The following is a 20,054-nucleotide window of genomic DNA, read 5'->3' on the forward strand; positions in this document are numbered from 1 at the left end:
ACGGCAATGCCTCACATGTGACCAAAAAATACCATTTGGGTGCATGGCAGGACTCAGAAGGGAAGGAGTGATTTTTGGATTTTGCAGCTCAGATTCTGGTGGAATGTTGGTGGGTGCTATGTCGCATTAGCAAGACCCCCCAAGCACCAATACAGTGGAACCCCCCCACAAGTGACCCCATTTTGCAAACTACACCCCTCAGGGAATTCATCTAGGGGTATAGTGTACATTTCAAACCCCCAGGGGTTTCACCAATTTTGATACAACTGGGCAGTGAAAATGAAAAATTACATTTTTTTTACACAAAAATGCAGTTCTGGCTCAATTTTTCATTTTCAGAAGGTATGAAGGGGAAAAAGCACCCCAAAATCTGTGCCCCAATTTCTCCCGAGTACGGCAATGCCTCACATGTGACCAAAAAATACCATTTGGGTGCATGGCAGGACTCAGAAGGGAAGGAGTGATTTTTGGATTTTGCAGCTCAGATTCTGGTGGAATGTTGGTGGGTGCTATGTCGCATTAGCAAGACCCCCTAAGCACCAATACAGTGGAACCCCCCCACAAGTGACCCCATTTTGCAAACTACACCCCTCAGGGAATTCATCTAGGGGTATAGTGTACATTTCAAACCCCCAGGGGTTTCACCAATTTTGATACAACTGGGCAGTGAAAATGAAAAATTACATTTCTTTACACAAAAATGCAGTTCTGGCTCAAAATTTTTCATTTTCAGAAGGGATGAAGGAGAAAAAGCACCCCAAAATCTGTGCCCCAATTTCTCCCGAGTACGGCAATGCCTCACATGTGACCAAAAAATACCATTTGGGTGCATGGCAGGACTCAGAAGGGAAGGAGTGATTTTTGGATTTTGCAGCTCAGATTCTGGTGGAATGTTGGTGGGTGCTATGTCGCATTAGCAAGACCCCCCAAGCACCAATACAGTGGAACCCCCCCACAAGTGACCCCATTTTGCAAACTACACCCCTCAGGGAATTCATCTAGGGGTATAGTGTACATTTCAAACCCCCAGGGGTTTCACCAATTTTGATACAACTGGGCAGTGAAAATGAAAAATTACATTTTTTTTACACAAAAATGCAGTTCTGGCTCAATTTTTCATTTTCAGAAGGTATGAAGGAGAAAAAGCACCCCAAAATCTGTGCCCCAATTTCTCCCGAGTACGGCAATGCCTCACATGTGACCAAAAAATACCATTTGGGTGCATGGCAGGACTCAGAAGGGAAGGAGTGATTTTTGGATTTTGCAGCACAGATTCTGGTGGAATGTTGGTGGGTGCTATGTCGCATTAGCAAGACCCCCAAAGCACCAATACAGTGGAAGCCCCCCACAAGTGACCCCATTTTGCAAACTACACCCCTCAGGGAATTCATCTAGGGGTATAGTGTACATTTCAAACCCCCAGGGGTTTCACCAATTTTGATACAACTGGGCAGTGAAAATGAAAAATTACATTTTTTTACACAAAAATGCAGTTCTGGCTCAAAAATTTTCATTTTCAGAAGGTATGAAGGAGAAAAAGCACCCCAAAATCTGTGCCCCAATTTCTCCAGAGTACGGCAATGCCTCATGTGTGACCAAAAAGTGGCAGGACTCAGAAGGGAAGGAGTGATATTTGGATTTTGCAGCACAGATTCTGGTGGAATGTTGGTGGGTGCTATGTCGCATTAGCAAGACCCCCAAAGCACCAATACAGTGGAACCCCCCCACAAGTGACCCCATTTTGCAAACTACACCCCTCAGGGAATTCATCTAGGGGTATAGTGTACATTTCAAACCCCCAGGGGTTTCACCAATTTTGATACAACTGGGCAGTGAAAATGAAAAATTACATTTTTTTACACAAAAATGCAGTTCTGGCTCAAAATTTTTCATTTTCAGAAGGTATGAAGGAGAAAAAGCACCCCAAAATCTGTGCCCCAATTTCTACCGAGTACGGCAATGCCTCATGTGTGACCAAAAAGTGGCAGGACTCAGAAGGGAAGGAGTGATATTTGGATTTTGCAGCACAGATTCTGGTGGAATGTTGGTGGGTGCTATGTCGCATTAGCAAGACCCCCAAAGCACCAATACAGTGGAACCCCCCCACAAGTGACCCCATATTGCAAACTACACCCCTCAGGGAATTCATCTAGGGGTATAGTGTACATTTCAAACCCCCAGGGGTTTCACCAATTTTGATACAACTGGGCAGTGAAAATGAAAAATTACATTTTTTTACACAAAAATGCAGTTCTGGCTCAAAATTTTTCATTTTCAGAAGGTATGAAGGAGAAAAAGCACCCCAAAATCTGTGCCCCAATTTCTCCCGAGTATGGCAATGCCTCATATGTGACCAAAAAATACCAGTTGGGTGCATGGCAGGACTCAGAAGGGAAGGAGTGATTTTTGGATTTTGCAGCTCAGATTCTGGTGGAATGAATGGTGGGTGCTATGTGGCATTAGCAAGACCCCCGAAGCACGGTGAAATGATTAACCTAATAATCCATAGATGTGTGGTATATTTTAAAACACTCCTTTATACATAGGCCGGGTTTGTCGGGGCAAGTTTCACAGTGGAAAATAGTTTCCTTTCTTATTCCCTTTTTATAGCAAACTTTGCACCTTTTTTGTGTACTGCCCTTTCTTGCAGTGGAGGGGATTTCGTTAGGAAAATGCTGCCCTGGTACAATACGGGGGCCAGTACTAGAAGTACTGGGGCCCTCTGCCTGCTGGTTCCCAAATATTAGGCCCTTTATGACTTCCTCTTGAAAGTGCATAAATGTCCCCCTCTGGCTGGTAGAACGGGATAGCACGTAAGCGTTATACAGTGCCATCTGGATGATATACACGGCCAGCTTCTTGTACCAGATTTTTGTTTTCCGCAGGGCACTGTACGGCTTCAGTACCTGATCTGAAAGATCCACTCCGCCCATGTACCTATTGTAATCTAGGATACAATTAGGTTTTGAGGTGTGGGTACTGGTACCTCGTACAGGGATGGAGGTGGTACTGTCTCCATGAATTGTTGTCAGTATAAGGACATCCCTCTTGTCCTTATATTTGACCAACAACACATTTTCGGTGCATATTCCCCTGCTTTCACCCCTTCTCATTACTTGGGCAATGTGCGTTATTGGGAGGCCTCTTTGGTTCTTACGCACAGTACCGCAAGCTGCTGTACCTCTTGAACCAAGGGCCTTAAACAGGGGGATGCTAGTGTAAAAGTTATCCACATAGAGGTGATAACCTTTATCCAGGAAGGGGTGCACTAAATCCCAGACAATTTTTCCACTAACACCTACGAGGGAGGGGGGGCATTCTGGCGGTTCAATTCTTGAATCCTTCCCTTCATATACCCTAAACCTGTGGGTGTACCCTGAGGTGCTTAAACACAGCTTATACATTTTTATGCCATACCTTGCCCTCTTACTGCGAAGGTACTGGCGGATTTTAACCCTTCCTTTAAAATGTATAAGGGACTCGTCGATACAAATAAATTTTTCAGGGATGTACACCTCTGCAAATTTGGCACTGAAATGATCAATGACCGGCCTGACTTTGAATAGCCGGTCAAAGGTGGGATCATCTCTGGGTGGGCACAGTGTATTATCGGTGTAATGTAAAAATTTAAGGATTATCTCAAAACGAGCCCGAGTCATGGCCATACGGTAAAATGGGGTGCTGTACAGAACATCTGTACTCCAATATTGCCTAATTTCTGGCTTTTTTACTATGCCCATATGTAACACCAGACCCCAAAACGTCATCATCTCTACTGCATCTACAGGGGTCCACCTAGCAAATGATGACGTGGGGTTTTGAGCAATAAACTGCTGGGCATATAAATTACTTTGGTCCACCATTAAATTTATAAAATCATCAGAGAAAAATAATTTGAAAAAGTCAATTTCTCTGAGACCTGCTGAATCAAATTGGATTCCTGGGATGGCCAAAAACTCAGGAACCTGGGGCTCAAAATTGTCTGGTGGTGGGGTCCATACGGGATCAATCATTTGGGGGGGGTCTCAGCTGCTCTATGGGGGCGTCTTTGAGGGGGTCCCTCATCAGCAGAGGAGGAAGAGGAGCTTAAGGCGAATCCTTCAAATTCCCCGCTTGCATCACTGGCTGTGTCAGAGTCAGAGTCAGAGGCAAGCATGGCATATGCCTCCTCCGCTGAATACATTCTTCTGGATGACTGGGATGACATTTGGGATGCCATTTTTATTTTTGTGTTTCTGTAAGTGTAATGTTTCAACACGTGTATAGTGTAGGGGGGTACAAACTTTATTTAAACACGGGGGGTATGTAGTGTGTAGTGTGTATGTAGTGCAGAAAAAAAAAATACTTTATACAGGAATTTGATCCCAATAAAAAAAAAAAAAAATTGAAGGGGTTAAAAAAAAAAAAAAAAAAAAAGGTCCTGCGCCAAAAATTGAGCACAGATGTTGGTCAGTAACGTCCGTCACTGAACAGCGCTCAAAGGCAACAGGACACCCACAAAAACAACGTGGGTGTAAAAACAAAAAAAAACAATTTAAAAAAAACTGCAGAAAAAAAATGATTATCAACCTGTGCCAAAAATGCTGTTCAGTGATTGTACGTCACTGATCAGCGGCCACAGGACACCCACAAAAGCAACGTGGGTGTAAAAACAATTTAAAAAAAATTTCCACAGCACTCTCCAAAAAAAAAAAAACTGCAGATCAGTGATGCACCACTGATTAGCAGTGAGGGGCAGCAGACACACAACCTGACAGGGTATATATATATAAAAAAAAAACCCTGGACCCCCAAAAAGTTGCTGATTAATTAATTTAAACTGACCAGCACAAAAGGGGGGGCAGCAGGGGGGGCAGCAGTCAGTTGCACACGCAGCACAACCTTTGGTGCAACTGACAGGTATATATATATATATAAAAAAAAAAACCCTGGACCCCCAAAAAGTTGCTGATCAGTTAATTAATCAGCACAATCAGCACAAAAGGGGGGGCAGCAGGGGGGGGGCAGCAGTCAGTTGCACAGGCAGCACAACCTTTGCTGCAACTGACAGGTATATATATAAAAAAAACCCTCTGCACCCCCAAAAAGTTGCTGATCACCTCAGATATAGTGATCAGCACAAAAGGGGGTGCAGCAGACACAAAATATAGCACTCTCTATCACTCTCTATCACTCTCTGTCACTATCTGTCCCTATCTCTCACGATCTGTGACTCTATGACACTGCTGCAGCAGCACACACAGAAGTCACAAGATCCAGGAAGTATCCAGCTGCTGGCAGCACGCTACCAGCGGTGATCAGGTAAGTTTCAGGCAAGGATCAGGTATGTATCACGACAGATTGGCACGGTGACCGCTCTGCACGCAATTCCAGACCGGAATGGCGTCTGCAGTGCAGTCACCGTTCGTTTAAATCACGCGCCTTGGCTGTGATTGGTCCGTGGGTCCCACGGACCAATCACAGCCTTGGGGGCAGGTGGGGTGAGGTATCGTCGTCACCGATGACCCCCTCATGCCCCCTGACGCCCGGCGTTGATTGACACCTGTGTTACCGAGCGTTTGATTCGCCGGTAACACAGGAAAACGCTGTGAATGGCTGTTCACACTGAACAGCCAATCACAGCGATCGCCGACGGGGGGGCGGCATCGCAGCCCCCCCTGGGCATGCAGGGACATGTCTGCTGTCAGGGACAGCAGACATCGTCCCTCTGTCCCCGCGTCTATAGACGCGGGGACAGTTTAAAGTCATGACGTATATATACGTCATGTGTCGGGAAGTACATCCCGGCCATGACGTATATATACGTCAAATGTCGGGAAGGGGTTAAGGCATACAATCAAAAAAAACCAGATACTACATAAGTACCCACACACCCTATTGGATGCTGTATATAGAATGGGCGTGCCGGGGATGAGCCAAGCTGCTGAGTGGCACACCTGACCTCTATATTCAGCCCTGGTTGGGAGGTATGCTGTTACAAATGTGAAGTATATATATTTGCAACAATGAAGTCAAATCTTAGTAGCGAGGTTGTCGGTGTGACTAGATGTATTACTGCTTAGGTGATGAACTGAATTCTCAACTTTAACAGAAGCTTTGGTCCCCTGTTGCAGAGTCATGGGCAGTGGGATAGGGAGGACAGGCTGCTGCTGCCACAGCACAGCTTCTGCCCCAGCCCGACATATGCTGCTCAGTGCTGTGTGCTGAGCTGGAGAGAGGGGCAGTTGCAGCAGCCTGTCCTGTCTCTACCTGCATGCAGGTGTGTGATGCCACCTCCCCCAAAGTTTTTTTTTTTTTTTGGGCAGGGGTGTGGCTACGCCCCTCCATTGGACATGCCACCTCATGTTATCAGGACCCTGTCAGCGCTCTTGCATGCAAGATGATGTGCTCACCTGTGTGTTCTCTATGGGGATGGTCACAAGAACAGGCAGCTGCTGCTTCTCCTGGAACATCTGCACCCACAGCCATAGGCTGAAAAAGCAAAGGGGAAGGTTTGGGTACCATGATTTGTGAGTCCCATTTATCCCAGTCACTCTCCTGACTCAGGCCTTTAAGGGACACAGAAAAAAGGGAACTGAGGCTACTGCAAGGCACCACAGACAGAAAAGTGAATTCAATTTGTGACAGACATGGCACCTGCTTCCTATAAAAGGTGGGGGGGGGGGGGGGGGGCAGAGGTTTGCTACTCACCTATGTTTTGGATTAAGCAGGCCCATAGCCCCTCTGCATGCCAGACACATCCATCCAAGGTCCCTTGGGGCAGACTTGACAGGTGTAGGGGTGTCTCCGCTGCACTAACTGTGGTTGGCATCATGAAAAATTAAATCAAAAGTGTAAAACCACAAACACACACATCCACACTTACTCCATCAGGTACTAAGCCGAGGTGGTATCAAGCACCAGCAGCTGCTGCTTCATCCTGCAGAATCCAGAATCACAGCCAGAAGCTGAAACACAGGGGGGTACAGGGTGTGTTAGCCACCTGAATCACATTCACTCTCCTGTCTGTTGGAGCCTTGCAACACTCAGTACTTTGGGAATGGGGCTACTGCAAGGCACACAGACAGAAAACTGAATGGGATGTGGGACAGGGAGTCCTAATGGCAAATAGGGTTTGTGCTACTCTTCCATGTTTTGGAACACAAGAAAGAGAAAGGTTTGTCAACGGTGTGTTGCACCTAGGATTTTTCAAATAAAATTTAACTTTTAATGTTGTAATTTAGATTAAAACAAGCAAAATATGACAAACACACATGCAACAATATGTGAAGACAGGGTAGGATAAAGGTGTGTTTAAAAATTCGGTGGCTTACTGACAACGCACTACACAATGGATATTAACTAATAACCAGGTCGTTAACACAGGACACTGTATATTAAATTATGGGTTCCCAATTTCACGTATATCTCAGTGTCATTTATTGTGTATCGGCTAATTTAATGAGGGTATGTCTTGCAAATAAATGTCAAGTAAATGAGAAGCAAAAATATATCATCACTTATGTAAGAGGTAGAAAATTATTCACCAGTAGTTACAGTATTTGTAAGATCCCCCTATTGAGAGTTATTTGGTCTGTTGGGCACATGTGGTCACTAGATCTTGTGAAATTCACATTGATGTAGGAGATGAAGATCTCATATGTATACACTTCACCATTTGTCTAGAAGGATACAAACAGAGGCAGAACTCTGGGAGGCAATGGAGTCATCTGCCGCCAGGCTCCTGCTCTCAAGGGGGCACTTCTCCACCACTGCCAGTTTAAATCCATTAATTGAAAGCCATCAAAATCGCTTCTGTGGCTGAGTTCTGTATATAATATATATTTTTCATAACAGACTATATATATTTTGAATAACGATGTGTGTGTGTGGGGGGGTGGCGCACCAATATTTATCTTGCATTCGGGCAACTGGGACGAACTTATGCCACTGGATACAAATGAAACTATCTCTTTGTAACTGCACTTGTGAATCTATTTTGTCACAAAGTTTTTATATCAGGCACAATGCTGCAATAGTTATAGTTTACTATCATAGGTCAGTGAGAAATGCTGCAAGGAGTGTGACATGGGGGGGGGGGGGTTCTTGTGTCATTCTGGGGTGAAAGGCTCATATATTAATGGTTTAGAGCCTAAGATATTTTTATTGGCATGAAATAACAGTGCCACAATGTATCATTGCTCTACTAAGCCATACATATATAGTGACAGTTGCGGTAGTTTACTTAAAGTGATAGCGGGAGCTGGTAACAGAAGTAGTGATCTGCGTAATGGCCGCAGATTGGCCCTCAATGCAGATACAGTACCATCACTATGGCTGTAGTAGTGTAGCCCACTATCTCATGAGCCACTAACACCGAGTATGCACAGGCTATGATTTTTGCTTCAAAGAATAGACACAAGCGGCATGTGTATTGCTTTAAGAGTATATATGATATTAGCAATTGCCGTATCTCAAGTTAGAGGAGTCAGCAAGATCAACACTTTGCTTGCATAGCCCCCACGCAGCAGTGGTGTGGCTGGTGTGGGGGCCCCCGGGGTGACCGCCCCTGTCGCCCCGTGGCTAATCCGCCACTAGTCACCAGGAGCCAATAAACCTGCAGGTTGTTTGGCTGTATATCATCAATCATTATTAACAATACTGAATGTACAGACTCAGTGGCGTAGATTGTGTAAGGCTGCCACTTGGGGTAGCGAGCGGCAGCGAGGTCTGTGTGGGCGCCGGGCACCGGCACCCACCCGGCTCACAGACAATCATGTGACTCATAGGCGTGCACACAGGGGTGCTGGGGGTGCACAGTGCAGCACCTCCAGTGACTGGTATCTGCAGCACCCGCCCGTAGCCCGGCCAGTCTATTTCCTATTGATGACACTCCCCCCGCAGCTGCTGCACCTGTGTCACACTGTATTACAGGCAGCAGTGGCGCCAACAGCACAGAGGCTCCCTCCCTGCTCCTAAGCACCCTGGTCAGTGCCACTGCAGGGACAGAAAAAGGGGTGGGCTAACGACCAGGGGCGGGGCTACACGAATGGAGGGAGCTACCAGGAAGGAAGACTGTAAAATGGAAAAAGGAGAGCTGTCAGGCTGAAGTGCCCTGAACTAGTTGAGTAAAATGTGAGTGTACTGCAACTGATGTGGGCATATGTACAGGCAGCGCTACTAGTGTCGGCAACTGGTGGGGGCATATGTATAATCAGTGCTACTAGTGTCGGCAACTGATTTGTACATATGTACAGGCAGAGCTACTAGTGTCGGCAACTGGTGGGGGCATATGTATAATCAGTGCTACTAGTGCCGGCATCTGGAGTGGACATATGTACAGGCAGTGCTACTAGTGTCGGCATCTGGTGTGGAAATATGTACAGGCAGTGCTACTAGTGTCGGCAACTGGTGTGGGCATATGTATAATAAGCGCTACTAGCGTCTGCAACTGGTGTGGGCAAATGTACAGGCAGCGATACTAGCGTTGGCAACTGGTGTGGGCATATGTACAAGCAGCGCTACTAGTGTCAGCAAATGGTGTGGGCATATGTATAGGCAGCGCTACTAGTGTTGGAAACTGTTGTGGGCATATTTATGGGCAGCACTACTACTGTTGGCAACTGGTGTGGGCATATGTATAGACAGCACTACTGCTGTTGGCAACTGTTGTGGGCATATGTATAGGCAGCACTACTCATGTGGGCAAATGTATAGGCAGCGCTACTGCTGTCGGCAACTGATGTGGGCATATGTATAGGTAGCACTACTTATGTTGGAAACTGGTGTGGGTGTTACTTATAAGCAGCGCTACTACTGTCTGCAACTGGTGTGGGCATATGTATAAGTTGTGATACTACTACTACTGTCTGCAACTGGTGTGGGCATTATGTACAGTGTAAGTTGCGCTGCTACTGTCGGTAACTATGTGTGGAGCATAATGTGTGTCGTAATATTATATAGGCATTATGGTATGCGGCATATTGTGTAAGGGGCATTACGCTGTGTGGCATAATACATAATGGGCATTATGATGTTATTAGTACTTTTATATGGGCACACTCCTTCCCCATGAAGCATCGCTCCTACATTTTGCCGCATGCCTTCGGTGCACACTCTCCTATTTTGAGCGTGGTGGTGGGGCACTCACCAATTCCCTTTCTGACACAGGGTACCAAAATGGCTAGTTACGCCACTTGTTCTTTAGTGCTACTATGTGGTGTAATTTGGAATGGGATTACTATTGTGTGACCATGCCCATTTCTTTCAGAGTGCACTGTATTTTTTGGTACTTGTGTACTATCACGGCTCCCATCTTGTCCCATCTCATTGCATACCATAAGGCTTAAGATGGTATGCAATGAGATGAGATGTGCTGCGATGGGACCCGATCTTATACAATTTAAAATTGTATACCATTGTATATGGCATACGATGAGATGAGATTTTAAATTGTATAAGCACACTAATGGGTGCTTTCAAGGTCAATTGGCCCCCCTATAAGATTTTTAATTGTATAAGCACCCTAATGGGTGCTTACAATGTTAAATGCACCACCACGCCACCCCCACTATCAACGCCAACCCGAAGCGTGGCGAGCGCAGCGAGCCCGCGAGGGGTGGCGGTACGCGTCCTCCGACCTTTTTATACCCCCACTATCCATGTCGGCGTGGAGTTGATTTTATATAGTGTGGCGAGCGGACGCGTAATACATGTAAAGTATTACGCGTCCCATCGCGGAGCTTCGGGCTCGGCGGCTCGCTGCGCTCGCCACACTATATAAAATCAACTCCACGCCGACATGGATATTGGGGGTATGAAAAGGTCAGAGGACGCGTACCGCCGCCCCTCGCGGGCTCGCTGCGCTCGCCATGCTTCGAAGTGGGGGTGGCGTGGGGGTGCATTTAACATTGTAAGCACCCATTAGGGTGCTTATACAATTAAAAATCTTATAGGGGGGCCAATTGACCTTGAAAGCACCCATTAGTGTTCTTATACAATTTAAAATCTCATCTCATCGTATGCCATTGTATGCCATATACAATGGTATACAATTTTAAATTGTATAAGATCCCATAAGATGGATATCGTGGGAGCCGTGATAATACACAAGTACCACTACCTATTTTTTTTATATGGGGGAGGGGGGCTCTTTACATGAGCTATCTATAGAAGACGTCTGCTGGGTGGGATCTGGTGCCCCTGGTGGAAGGAATGCGGCATTGCTGCTGCTCTGCCTCGGTGCCTCCTCCCCTGTAAGATACTTAACTGTATACTTCCTCCAGCAGCAGGAGACGCAGCACAGGGCAGTCACAACAGACAGAGCAGAGCTAGCCGGAGACTGAGCATTACACGTACTGGGGCGTCTCTGCTGCACCGCACCGACACATTACCAGGTATGTGCTCACACGCTGTCTTTAGTCTGTGCGGTTACACATGTGCCTTGCAGGGAAATAGCTGGTCTCGATGCTGTGCCCAGGCTGCAGCTGCTGCTATTTATTACAGGCAACACTTTTGGGTTAGAGTTAGACACGAATGCAAAACAAGGTTAGAAGCATTGCACAGTCCTTACAGGGTGTTCCTCCTGTTGCCAGCAATGCTTGTCACTTCTGTCACAGATATAAATATATTTCATATATTGCATTATTGGGTTAGAGAGTGATTGTGGAAAAGATAAGTGGACACCTTTATGTGTGTGTACATAGAATGAGCAGTCTATATACATATAACATGGTGATAGTTGATGCTTATATTAAAGCAGTGGTGCGAGATCTTCTTTGGGGATTGGAGTCGTTTAAAGCAACTACAAGAAAATGGTAGCTGGCTTAAATATTATCTTAAGCCTATTACAGGAAGTGGAATCTCTTAGCAGTTATGACATATGTCTCATTATTGGGAAAGTCCCAGTGGGGATAGAAGTGTGTGGCCAACTCCACACACACACTGTTGCTTTATATCTAGTCTGCAACATAATTCTGTCAGGCCTACTGTCAGGAGAAGAATATATATCTATCTATATATACTTATATCAAATTAGCTTGCGATCTGTTTACCAGAATGAGTGTACACAGAACACTCAGTCACCCCTAAGATCAGAGGAGAGGAAGTTTCTCACCCAGCCTAGGAAGGGTTTCTTTACAGTAAGGGGAGTTAAGATGTGGAACACTGTGACAGAGAAGGTTGTGATGGCAGATTCTGTTGATCCATTTAAAGCTGTGTACACACGGGCAAAAATCGCTGGCAATATGGTCGCTGAGCGACCGTATTGCCAGCGATTGGAGTGTGCACCGGCGATTTCGCCGGGTGCGCACTCCCGTTTTTAGCCCCCTTATGATCTCTGACCAGCTGATTCCCTTTGTGGCTACCCCGGCAGAGGTTCCCTTTCATCAGTGACCATCTCTTGTTGCTGATGAAAATGGGCCACTGAGCGATATATCGCTAATCGATATATATTGCCCCGTGTGTACGCACCTTTTAGAATGCGTTATACACCTTTTTAGCAGGAAATAGTATGTGGGGGTATACTCCTTAATTATAATGTACTGTAGTGGACTCAGATTGGACAGCCACTTATGCTGCTTTCCCACTGCCTACCCGGGTAAAGACCCGTTTTTTTTAAACGTGTCTTTACCCGGGTAATAGCCACAAAGACCCTTTCCCACTGCAGCTTTTAAACGTTAAAATAACGTTTAAAAGCAGTTTTTGTCCCATTCACACTTACCCGTGTAAACCACAAAGCAACACGTTTAAACTCTCTAGTAAACCTTGCCTGTCATTAAAAACATCACATGCACCAATCATGTTCTTAACCTTTATTGTTATTTCTAAATACCGTTTAAAACCCTTTCCCATTGCCAAAAAAACGGCTCTTACACGGTAAAAACACTGCTTTTTACCCGGTTAACAAATACCGGTATTTGTTACCCGTGTAAAGCAACCTGGAGCTTTCCCACTGCAGCTCTAGCCGTTTAAAAAGGCTAAAAAAACGGCATTTTACCGTGTAAAGCCTGCAGTGGGAAGGGTCATCAGGGACTTAGGTTTGTAAGGAATAGACAGTAACCTCATCCAGGTCATGTATACCACAGCAGATCAGTCATAGGCTGAACTTGATGGACTTTTTTCAACCTTACAAACTATGGGTGGTATTCAATGCCATATCGAGGGGGTTTTCTACGGCGAGGATGGCTTATTTTTGGCGAGGAAAAGCTGTCCAACAACCTCACCATATTCAATGCTTGGCCGGAATCCTCGTGGATCCCCTTTAAAAGGCGAGGTTCACCGCAAATGCAGCGAGTCCGCTGCATTTAGTGGGGAGCCCCACCGTTTTAATGGCCACACTTTTAGCGTTTCCACCTTGCCAAATGAAACCAGCGAGTTAGGGGAGGGAGTAGAATACTCTGACGGCGACTTATCGGCACTGCTCGCCATACAGTTCACCGCCAGGGGCATTGAATACCCCTCTGTTATTGTCATCATTATTTAATCATTAACAATGGGCATGAGTCAATCACTGATTTTCTGTGCAGCCCATTACCTTATAAGTGGAGGAATGGAACCATTAAATACTACTATTATAATAATAATACATTGTATATTGTGCCCATGTCCAGTGCATGTATACAAAAACTTTTCTGTGGACTCTTTGCGGGCAATTCAGGTGCGCATCTATACAAATGGGCATCTATCCAAGCTACTCAGTGGTTTTGCCAATTATACGCCCATTAGAAGTTAACATGCCTGACAGCTCTTGGATAATTGGGTGTCTAAAGTCCCGGTTTGGCTGCTCAAACTATGGACTTTTGTCACACATTTTGACTTGGACTGCTGAAAGACAAATGTGCCTGCTGTGGCTTATGGGCAACAAAGTACTGAATAGCTACAATACACATCCATTCATCTAGACATCCGCACGGGTTGAATCTGCACCGAGCAAGTCTTTTCTCAGACCTGGGCTGTGATTGGGTCTATGAGCATAATAAAATATTTCTGCGTTCATGAGTATATTTCTAAACATAACTGATGTAGAACTGATCTATATATGTCATTTCTATCCAGATATACAGTATATATTGGCTACATTTTATGCCTTGGGGCAGTTTCTACTTTTAATAGTGGGGCGGTGGTTTAGGGCGAGGCAATGTTTGTCATCCTTTCTCTCTCACCTAAGCCGGCCTACGTTTCTTAGTTATACAGCTGGTCTATAGTGCTGTGGAAGTATTGTGTGTTTACTGTAGTGGTATCCTGTGGATATAGGTTTACAGGGCTGATTTCCCCGCTGTACGCTACATTTCAGGTATCCGGTAGAGCAAAGGTTAAAACTTATTCTGCTTCCATGACAAGTCTGTGTTTATAGCTTTTAATGCAAATAGTCTTTCCCAAGGTTGGGAGTAGCAGAGCGATGAAGCGATGGTATTGTGACCTCACACGAGGATTTTCCTGCAGGAGGGAAAAGCAGTTCTGCAGCCAAAATCTCATTTTATTGACTCGCCTTTTCCTTTAACTCTTCAAGTATATTATAGCAGGCTCGGACAGAGACGGCATTATCTCCGCTTATGGCGGGTATGGAACTAGAGACGGCTGGCCAGAACTGAATTGGTTGGTGGAGTCAGGTTGGGACATGTTAAAAGCTGCTAAATGTATCCACTGCAGGAGGGCTCTTTGCCCAGCTACATATTGTGCTGAAATCCCCAAGTTGTGTAAACAAAACCTTATTTGCTTCTAGAACTTTGAAAGCTTGAGGTACATATTTGTTGTTGTTGTTAAACCATACCATTCTGTTTATAGTAGATATGCCGAATAGGGACAGTACTTTTCACTCTAGACTGTTTTAGCAGTGCCCTGCCAAAACAGCCAGGCCTGTCCTTGAGGGAAGACCAGCACCTACATAGGTGCCTGGCATGCCTCCAAAAGATACGCCCACATTAGTGATGATGCATTCAAAGTACCCCCTTTCCCAGGATGCAGTCCTGGAGGGATCACTAGGCATAGTGCGTATTGACACCCAACATAAAAAAAAAATATTTGTAGAAAATAAGTGAAAGTTGCCATTTTGTTGGATAAACATTGTGTGTGCATTCATTTAATTCCTTCAGTACTGGTAACACTGCTATGTGTCAAGTGCATTGGGGCCACAAGCATAGGTTATCTTGGTCGGACGGAGATGATGGGGTCAAAGGTGGCATATAGTATATAGATGCACCTATCAGTATAAAGAGGATGTGTCAGTCCTTGCTTATTTGACTACAGGCAGGAATATGTATACCATTTGCATCAACAGGTAGTTGGGCAGCCACCAATACACGATGATGTGTTTGCTTTTGCATACACCTCAAATTGAGCCCCACAATGTTTCATTACCAAAATAAACAGTAGCAAGTTTTACCTGAGAACAGTTGAATATACTGATCTGGATGGTATTAGATGCTCAAAAACCCATTGGATGTATACAGTATATTGAAGTGAATTTGCCATTGTGTTTTGTACACGTGTACATAACTAACCCGTTTACATTTTAAGACCTCCTTTCCCCAAGGCAAGTCTGAATTGGCCTTCCTCTGATGTCTGTTTCCTAATACCCTATGGTAGTTAAGTGTAGATCCAGTGGTCATTAAAAGCTTTGGATGCTGGCCAAGCATTCACCTTTCATTCATTACATCATTGCCTGAATTTCACACGTGTTTACTTTAGGTACAATATAATGGAGTTCTATAGCAGCACCTGTTAAGTATATTGGGGTCTCTAAGCCTTGGAGGGAGATCAAGTATGTATCAGGCAGCTCGTAACTAACATTTTTTTAAAGAGCATGTAAACTGGCAGTTATGAGCGGACTAGCTGGTTCTTTATCTATCTCCCTTTGTCTCTGTCCAAGGCTTAGTACCATAGACATCATAAAACTGGGGTGGCCAAACCAGTCCTCAAGATCTACCTCAGTTCATGGTTTCAGACTACCTGCGTTCTGTAGAATATGTTGGTTAGGAATGAATGTGACGGTTAGTAATGGCTGCACCTGTGCACCAGCTAGGTGGTTGTGGAAATGTGATCTGTTGGCAGATATTGAGGACCGGTTTGGGCAGGCGCGCCAATGAGCTTTATGTCCGTGTTTGTTTTGTAAGCAAAATACTTGTATCTAGAAAAACAATGTGTTTCTGCTATATCTAGGGTAAACCTAATGGTGAGTTTAGAAAAAGTACAGGATATAGAAGCTGAATATCTGGGCAATTCGGATATGTTCAATAAACGAGCTCGCATCATCACAGGCAGTTTAATGACGGAGTGTTATAATACTAATAGACAGAAAATTGTCTCTGATAACTCTCCACATAATGAGGGCAGTTGGAGTAGATGCACCTACCAATCCTCTTCTAGCAATCATTTGTCATTTACAGATTTGGATGCATTACTACTAATCCAGATCCGATGCACGGTCCTGAGGTAATTGGATCTGGCAATCGCCATGGCTGCCCCAAGGATTTGTTGTATCCCGTAGGGGTGAATGAGATCACATGCACTACATTGGGGTATATTCAATGCTGGGGGCGAGCTATGACCGTGAGCAGGGCTGTAATCAACTGACCCCCTGCATATGCCGATTCCCCCCTCGCTCTGTTTTTGGGGGGAGGGGGGATATGGCGTATGCGGCCACTAAAACAGCGAGACTCACGGCTAAATACAACGGGCTCCCTTCATTAGCCACCAGTACCAATCAATCAGCTTCTGTCATAGCACAGACTGTGCTAAGGAAATGACAGAAGCTGATGAGCAATTTCTCTATTGTGTCTCTCTCCAAGATATCATACCTCCCAACTGTCACGATTTCCGCGGGAACGTCCCGATATTCGGGGACGTTCCCGCCCGGGGCCGCCATTGTCCCGGGGTAGGGGGGACATTTGGGAGCCCCCCCAGCTTGCCGAGAATAGACGCTGTGCGCACAGCATCTATTCAGCGCCTTTTCGCGAGGCCACGCCCCCTTTTCGGCTTCGACGCGCGAACGTCCCGACCTCCCAACTTCAAAAGTTGGGAGGTATGAGATATGATAAATCTCTGCCTACAATTTCCAGTGAAACCAAAAAGCAAAATGTCTACTTACTCCTTTGCACCTCAGCAAAAGCATTGTAATTAATTATTTTGTTCATAACACCCACTAACAAATGCTTTTCTCATTTTGGCTGTATGGTGTGTCCAGACAGGGCAATTTGCACCATCTATTTTGTCTATGTAGTCAACATCGAATAGCAAATAGTGCAGATCGCACCGTGCTATGCAGCACCCGATTCCGATGCCCAGCAGCACCCGAATGGAATGAAATAGACTGTGGGCTATTTCTACTATCTCAGAACGAGGGCCATGTTGCTCAATGTAACATGGCCCCGGCTCCCCCTGCCATGCTGTGCCGTCCCTCCCTCTCTGCAAGCCGATGTTGGGGTCTGTCTGGGTCGGAGGCCGCTGCAGCACCATTGGTTTTCATACTAAAGTATGCACTTGAAAATGGTAATGTGTTTACTAGTTTCAACAGTTCTAAATGAAATATTAGCAATGTGTAAGAAATATGTCATGCCTGGAAAGCATACCTTTTGGAGAACTAGAAAACCTGTATTAAATGAAAGGTGATTGCTGCTTTTATGTGACGCAAGATGGGGGAACCACTTCCTGTGCTCAGACTGCATTTTTGGCAGCGTCCCAATAGTTTAAACAGATTTATCTACTTTACACATCCATACCTCCCAACATGACCCTCTCCAGGGGGGACACAATGCTCTGTTACTGGACTTTCTTCCATCCGCCATCTGTGTTGAACGGGTTAATTTATAAGAAAGGTGCTTCAACACAGGTGATGGCAATCATACATTAACAGGAAAGTGCAGGAGCAGAGCAATGTGGGAGGTCATGTTGGGAGGTATTCACATCTAAAGCTAGTACAGTTGGCTGTGGCATGTGTAAAGTAATAGGCACCAGTTCCTCATGCCCAGTTGGTAATACAAAATATAGCCCCATCACTGGAGATCAGTCGCCAGAGGACACAAGAAAACAATTGAATTTCCAACTTGAAGTCCTCAACTGCTTAAGATGAGTCCTCAGCACTGAAGTGGTTAATATGCCACAAAACCCTCCAGTCTCTTGCTCTCTCCTGATATTATATCCTGGAACGGGATTAAACATGGAGCTTGACCAGAGGCTGTGTGCTAATGAGGAAGATTAGTTTATTTTCTGGCCAGTTTTCCCCTCAATGCTCTCTTTTACTAAATGGTTTATTACAGTCACACCGCAGTTGTGCACCTATTTTTGAAGTGGGTCAGCATTAATAAAACTTTCCAACCAGATCATCAGAATGTGCCTATGTTTCCATGGGGACATAATGGGAAAGTTACTGCAGAGCCTCTGGAAACAGGCATATTTGGGGCATAGAAAATGTATGTATATTCTGGATTTAAACAGAGGGCTGCACAGATCTATTTATGAGAGACAAAGTTACGCGTTAGGCCTGAGTCTGGCCTGAGTCTGACAGGAATAACTCTGGATTATCTATCTGTGTTCCTTACACCTTTTATATTAATAGCAAAGAATGTGATCATTTATGCGGCAGTTTATTATATCCATAATAAGTACAAGTTCATTGACCTGGGCAACGTTTTCCTCTTCATTATTTGTGAATGTTTATATGATTCTGTTTATAGGAGTGTAAATGATCCCTTGAATGAGGTACAAAAACATTTTTAATATTGGACATGTGTGTTCTTGGCTAACGGTGCACAGTAAATTTTAAAATGTGCTAACGCTTAGGGCTAGGAAACCGCAAACATACCTTTGTTTCTTTGTTTTTTATTTACACTCAATTAAAAATGCTGAAAACAAAAATGTAACCAACATGGCCGAGGGCATTAAATGTATGTGTCCCAGTCTGTCTGATGGCACGGTGAATGTATGGAATGCTCTATACCTCATTATGCCGCACGGGACCTGTGCAGCCATGTAAGATAATGGCCTTTGTCTTAAACCTGGTACACACTTGGAGTGATATGCTCCAAGACTGACTGACATATTGCATAGTGTGTACTGTATGCACCCTATGCGGAATCCCTTGGTTACTTTCAACAGCTAGGCTTGATGTGCTGCAAATCAAACCTAACATCATCACTAGCGACACCATGCATGTTAATGAAGGATGGAAAAGTGATCATTCCTTCCTTCATTGACATTGCTCCGGTGTGTACAGGTGATCTGGGCTGACGGGAATGTCGGAACAATTCCCCGTCGCACCTGTGTGTCCCCGCTTTGTGTGCACCAGATTGATGTGTTCCGCAAAAGGGATCCTCAGTTTTTGATCTAATATTGATTATGATAGAGTATTTACTAATAAGCGTATTTAAAGCCATTTTTGAATGTGTTGCAGCATAGTGAAAGCATTGTAGGACCCTCTACCAAACACACTCCTTTTTCACTTGTACTTATTTTGTATTATCTTTACTGACTTTCCCATTAGGAAATTGCTGTGAAATGCATGAAATAAATGTAATAGTGGATTATAGCACACACATCTATTTCTTCTGTTTGAATTGAAAATGCTTCTGTCAGAGTCACTTGTCATTTACTACGAAATACCTGTATTTCTAGCTCTTCCAGGCCTGCTAAAAGCAGAACAATTTCCATAGGCCGTAGGCTTGCCAGATCAATGTGTGAAGGAGGATTTCTCATGGAATGTGCCCAACCTGATTTAATGGGAGCGGTGTCTTGTCACAGGATTTTATTTTCAAGCTGAACTACTATAGGATAACAACCCTTGTCTGCTAATGTTGAGAGCACACTGAATTGAAGATGCACATTCATGATTTTTATTGCTTTTCAGTATTTCTAATAGTTTCATATCTTGAGCAATAGGTAATCTGTAAATATTACATGCAGTGGGGCAGCCAAGAGGGGAGCCCCGGGCCAACTGCACAATATATCTGGCATGTACATAACTGGGGATGAGTACAGGTGGAGTATCCCTTCTGGACACAAGCATTTTGGATTATTCTGTATTTCAGAATATTTTTCTATTTCAATTAGGTGTCTTGAGGACGGGACCCAGGTGTGAACAC

At 44.8% G+C, this 20,054-nt stretch overlaps 1 protein-coding gene across 3 annotated transcripts in view; it reads left to right on the plus strand.

Moving 5' to 3' along the window:
* Window positions 1-20,054, plus strand: part of ANXA11 (annexin A11) — a 260,240-nt gene that overhangs the window by 195,248 nt on the left and 44,938 nt on the right. For 2 of the 3 annotated variants that reach the window (XR_014444389.1, XM_083146274.1), the window contains exon 1: window positions 11,225-11,375. The exons of the other annotated variant lie outside the window; for it this stretch is intronic. The gene's annotated coding sequence lies outside the window, so the exon portion shown is untranslated. Of the gene's footprint in view, window positions 1-11,224; window positions 11,376-20,054 lie in introns of those variants that run through there. 3 annotated transcript variants of the gene reach the window in all.

This window comes from Crinia signifera, chromosome 6 (genome assembly GCF_055691185.1).
Source record: "Crinia signifera chromosome 6, ASM5569118v1, whole genome shotgun sequence".
Classification (NCBI taxonomy): domain Eukaryota; kingdom Metazoa; phylum Chordata; class Amphibia; order Anura; family Myobatrachidae; genus Crinia; species Crinia signifera.